The 6,000-nt window shown below is 35.7% G+C and overlaps 1 long non-coding RNA gene across 1 annotated transcript in view; it reads right to left on the bottom strand.

The window, feature by feature from the left end:
- Positions 1-491: 491 nt before the first annotated feature.
- Positions 492-6,000, bottom strand: part of LOC135316653 (uncharacterized) — a 28,931-nt gene continuing 23,422 nt past the window's right edge. Inside the window, exon 4 of the long non-coding RNA XR_010375901.1 lies at positions 492-801. This is a non-coding gene — a long non-coding RNA (uncharacterized LOC135316653). The remainder of the gene's footprint in view (positions 802-6,000) is intronic.

Raw genomic sequence — 6,000 nt, 5'->3', positions numbered from 1 at the left:
TCTCCCTTTGAAGTAATCAAGTGGAGTTTGTTGGCATTTTTTGCAGACAGCTGGTCAGAAAATTAATCTCAGAACAGACGTAAATTTCCAGTTTCCCATCCTCTTTATACTTCAGGTAACTATGTATTGGCAGACGATATAATATACAGGTCTACAGGTAAAATATCTTTCTGCTAATGAAAGCAGAAAAGGTGTGTAAATGTAAATATTATAAGTTCAATTCCCTTCCAGAACTGTATTGAAAAATTTTAACCTGATTGAGGGGGAAAAATAGGCCTATAAGGTTTGAAAGAGTGAAGTAGTATTTCCTACATAACTGCTAATAGTCATAAATGTATCAGGAACATAAGAATCCAGATTGGAATTTTTTGCCAGTAACCACTTCTGTCCTGACTTATACATGAAAAATAGCTCAGAGAACAAAGGGAAAATAGCACTTTTTTTTCCTAAACCACTCTATTGCAAATACAAAAAGTATAAAATAACTCAAATTCTTTTCTCACTTCTATTTAACCAGTCCTGCTGAATTTCATTGGTGTTAATTATTGCTTTTTGGACACCAGCAGAAAATAGGGAATGTGAGGGTGAAAAAATGACAGTAAGTGAAGTCACATTTGTGAAGACTTCTAAAAAACTATCATATGTGACAATTTGTCTGTATGCAACAAGCAACTATGAGTCATACTTGGGTCATGAAGCTGTTCTCCAAATGTCCTCACCTCCCGTGACACCTCCCATCTGTCATGACAAGTGGAAGTCTGACAGCAATGACGATACTGGTTTCGTGCTTCCAAATTAAATCTGTGTGGAGAAAGCAACAGACAAGCACAAGCAAAATGGTGAAGTTTAATTTGCAACTTACCCAGACCTTTGACTTTAGCAACAATCAAAATTCAGTGGCTATGTCTAGGCTAATTCTATATCTACCAATAAAGGAACATGGTGTTGATGTAAGCAAGTCTGTACTCCTTGATTTCAGAGCCAGGAACTAATATTTGTTCTTTTTATCTTACAAAATAGATGTAACTTAAGGAATGTTTCATGGTTATAGGTCGGGGTGTGCACTCCATTTGTATTCTGGCTCTATATCTAATTAAAACATACAGCAACTTATCTTCTGTACCATCTATTCTGTACTGTTACACACCATGGCAGAAAATATTGGAACATTTTAAAGTACAAGCAACTTACTTTTGCTCTGTTTTTGACAGTTGTTCTGTTTGTCCATAATATATTAATTCATTTATGTGTAGGTTCTTCAAGTTCTGTTGTTATTTTTGCACAGCACCTGTTTTCCTTCTGTTGACATAACGGATTTTTTTCTGGTTTTGAATACAGGAGGTTTTATTTCAACAATTAAGAGCTACAGCTGTCTGAATATCTTACAAAACAAAATAAAACAGAAAACCAAAACAACTTTTGGTGATCTTCATTTTTCATTTTACTAAAAGTGACACCTCACTTTTTATTTCCCTGACTCAGAAGGAAAGGACAATTAATTTGGCATAAACTTACTTGTCTCTCCATTTCCGGCTGGCACGTTGCCAAAGGATATTAATTCATTAAGTCTACGCTCATTAGAATAATTGCTTTTGTATTTTAAAAAATTGATCTATTAATCAAGTTTGAACACAAGCCTGTATTTTACCCTCAAACTTTAGTAGTTCTATATTTCACGTCAGACCTCCTGACTTTCCAAGATCAATACTCTGCCAGCACTGTATGTTGCTGAACTATACATTACTACAACATGGGTATGTAATGGTGTAGCCCACAAAATGAGTGATAATTTTCAGTTCTATATGATCATTAGAACTGCTTTGAGATAATTATCTTTAACAATTTCACATTCATCATTGCTTCAGCAAGTTAGAAATGTTTTATTTTTAAAGTTCCACTAGTTGTCCCAAAGATTTTACTCAGGATTTCCTATTCAGTCCCTCCCTACACTGTGCCTTATAGAATGGTATGGGTTGGAAGGGACCTTCAGAGATCATCTAGTCCAACCCCCATGCTGGGGGCAAAGGCATCTTTCACTAGATCAGATTGCTCAAAGCCCCATCTAGCCTGACTTTGAACATTTCCAATGGGGCTTTCACAACTTCTCCGGGCAACCTGTTCTAGTGTCCCAGCACCCTAATTTTTAAAAAAAATTCCTTCCTTTTGTCCAAACTAAATGTACCCTTTTTCACTTTAAAACCATTGCTCCTTGTCCTGTCACTACAGGCCTCAGTATCTCTCTTTCTTTTAAGCCTCCTTCATATATCGAAAGGACAAAATAAAGTGTCTCCCCAGAGCTTTTTCTTCTCCAGGCTGAAAACCCTCAATTCTCTCAGCCTTTCCTCAGCGGAGAGGTGCTCCAGCCCACTGATCAATTTTGTGACCCTCCTCTGGACCCACTCTAACAGGTCTGTGCTCTTCCTGTTCTGGGGAACCCAGAGCTGGATGCAGCACTCCAGGTGGGGTCTCACGAGAGTGGAGTAGAGGGGCAGAATCACCTCCCTTGACCTGCTGGCCAGGTTTCTTTGTATGCAGCCCAGGATACAACTGGCTTTCTGGGTTGCAGGCACACATTGCCAGCTCATGTCCAATATACTAGAAGTAGTCAGCATTTTTGTTGATCAAAAGTTTTATTAAAAGGTTTTCCAGGTGGAAAATGTTCTGTAAAGATTTAATTTTCATGAACATTTTCTGAATGTCTGTAAAACTAAACATTACTATTTTACTATATTTATTGTTATTTTGTTTTGAGGAAAAAAATATATTACCTAATATAGTAATATTCCATAGCTTTTTCTTTTAGTTGAACTGATCACTCTTCTCCCATATCACAGAAATCAGTAAAATCAAAGACTTCTTTCTGCCTCAAAAGATTGGAGTATCAGAGAATGAATCTATGTGAAGTATATATTTCTTTGCCAAAGTACCAATCCTCCACATGTTGTTTTGAAGATACTAATGTGGAAGGGTCCTTTTCTGGCTTTACCCCACATTTCACTTAGCTTTTGTCCCATTTTTCTTTCTGGAACACATTGTTAGTGTATTTCATTTCCAGCATGCCACTCGGCAAGGATTTCACACGCTCACCATATGACAGATGTCCTTAATGATGCATGATCTTTCCAGACTCATTTCATTAAAGTTTTAATACCAGATCTTTGTAACCTTAAATTATCCTTATATGACATCACACACTTACACACTTAAAAGAAGGTGTATTCAGACACTTAAACATTTCCCAATGCTCATCTTCTCTTACCATTAGACTTACATATGTCTATATGTTTCTACCCCTTGAAATTAGGCTTAAGTAAATGGGTCAACCTATGTATTCTCTGGAAAGAGCCAGAAATTATAACTCTAAAACAACAATTCCAGTAATAATATTTGTTCACAAGTTCTAAGAATGTTTAAAACCAGTTACTTAAACTCTGTTAAAAAATTATCATTAGGTTTTTTTTCCTCCACATAGTTCATACTTGCAATCCGTAACTGTCATGTATCCTTACTACAAAGTATGGTTTGCAAAGTATTTCATAGGACTCTGTCAGTTATGCCTAGTAGTTACAGCTCAGGTAAGAGATCCTAAGGTCCTTTGAAGTCATTGTCTTAATGTGTGCAAGCTAACAAAGAAAGGTAGCAAAATGTTGTGCATCCACAGGAAGAGACAACAAAAGAGAGGACCTCACTATAAAAACCTTGTTGGACTGATTTATTTGGTACTGTGTAAAGGTTTGTTCTATGCATCTCAAGAGGGATAAAATGGAGTAGACTGGAGTTAAAGAATGTAAAGAGGAGAGCAGCAAACAAGCGGATAGCAGTACTACTTTACAAGAGAGAAAAAATATCTGATATTCTTAAATTTGAAGAGAAGGCGGCTGAGGGATCAAGACTTCTAAAAACATGAAGGTGATGGATAGGAAGAATGAAGAATCATAATTTATCAAAAGACAGAATACCAGAACTTATTGCATGTATTGAAACTTGTGAGAGACAGTTGAGAACAAATATGAGAAAGAAGTTTTTTCTTCCCAGCAGATAGTGAACTTCCAGAATTTATTGCCACAGGAAGCTGCAGAGATATCAGCAGGTTTATTAACAAGAAGTCCATGAACAGATGATAAAGGGATTAGGCACAGTCATACCTTTTAGAATCCCTGTTCCAACAGTTGTAGATGCTGGGGGTGTTAAAAGGAGATGGACCAAGGAAAGTGCCAGACTTACATGCTCTCCTGAATTAGCATCTCCTTCTGCAACTTTCTAATCCGTGGGAAACTTCTTGTGTTCACATGTGTAAAGGCAAACACTGAAGTTAAAACTCAGTACATAGCAAAAGTGTCTAGCAAACAATTTTTTTTTTTCCTGAATGACTGCTTACTGATGAATGGAACAACTGAAAGAAACTAAGAGAAAACACAACTGTCCAGAAATGTGAAAGATAATTGAAGGAGTTCTAAATGAAGCTTGATATATTAGCAATGCATGTCAGCTAAAAGGAGAATAGCCGTACGATAACCTGAAAAAATGAGTGTAACTCAGTCACTTAAGAGCTGGCATCCAGTGCCATTCTAGACGCACTAGAATATCTCAGCTATTTCTACTGGGTTGGCAAATACATCCCAGTAAATAACTGTGCTATCCTAGAATGAGAGCTGAAGAGCATAAGGAATTAATGGCCTACAGGTATTTAAAATGGTACAAGAGTCATGTGTTTAGATACATCAGTCAGTTTTCTTTCATCTTTAATGGAACACTACCAGTAAATCTACAGTGCAAAAATTTGGAATATATAACAGTCTTTGTAAAGATGAAATATGTGAGTGATGTATTTTTAAAGAGAAATATTGCAAAAAATATGGAAGCCTTAGTGATTGTAATAGCCAGTAACTGGCGGTGCTTGTAAAGCCACTCACTCCAAAATTGTACATGACTACAAATTCCTTCAAAGTGCTTTTTATTAACATCTTGAAGTCTTCTGGTAATCTGTTTTACTCTACACATGGTAATGAATGCTTTCTGGAAAGTTGAGGAATGTTTTGTAGTTGTTATATGTATTTTTGTTGTGCTTAATGTTATTTTGCCTGTTTGTGGCAAGATATTAAGTCTAGTATAAATTGGCCCAGCATGGAGGTAAAGGAAATACAAACAGGAAATGCAGCAAGACCTACAGAGAAAATAGTGCTAGAAATGCCAACTAAGCTTCCTAACTTCCTGGGTTTGCACAATCCAGGAAGTTCATTTGGAAAATTTCAAAGTTCAAATGAAAATTTTGAAGTCAAATTTAGCAGAAGAGAAACACCAACTATTGATTGAAAAGCAATCAAGTTTGGAAGACTTTAACTATCTAGTACATGTTGAAAAAATATTATCACAGGACTGGAAGTATCAGGTGAGTCCTTGGAACACATTGTGGATGACTTTTTATTGCAAAAAGTACAAGAATCAGCTCACAAAATTTTTAGAGTTAATTCTGCATAATGATTTACAATTTGAAGACAGAGAGAAAAATAAGCAAAAGGGATGAAGAAAGTAAAGAAAATGCATTTTGTGTACCTCAGGAAAGTGGGCTTGAACAACCCTGAGAGCTCATTTGTGAAGAAAATAATCTAAAGGAAAAGGGATAGAAAAGGGATATTTCTAAAAAAGACAATATTAAAAATTTTGAGGTAAATTATCCACATACAAAGGAAAGGTAAGATTAGGAGGTCAGAAACCAATGTAGTTAAATGAAAAATTCTTTAATAATCTGAAAAGCAAAAGGCAATCATAGAAAAAGTGGAAAAAGTAACATAACAAAATGCTCTAGGAAAGAACAATAAAAGCACATAAGGTGCAAATTCAGAAAACATAAGGAGTTAAAACTAGCAGAGAATATTAATAGGAATAAAATGTTCTCTAAGCACAGTATAAGTTAAAAAGAGATTAAAGGAAGTGCTGAGGCGTTCCTTTATGAGGTAAGTTACTGAATGAGACAGAAAACATTTAAATGTTCAAAGCCTT

Source organism: Phalacrocorax carbo, chromosome 1 (assembly GCF_963921805.1).
Source record: "Phalacrocorax carbo chromosome 1, bPhaCar2.1, whole genome shotgun sequence".
Taxonomy (NCBI): domain Eukaryota; kingdom Metazoa; phylum Chordata; class Aves; order Suliformes; family Phalacrocoracidae; genus Phalacrocorax; species Phalacrocorax carbo.
Note: the sequence above shows the minus strand (reverse complement) of the source record. Positions and strands in the feature narration are given on the sequence as shown.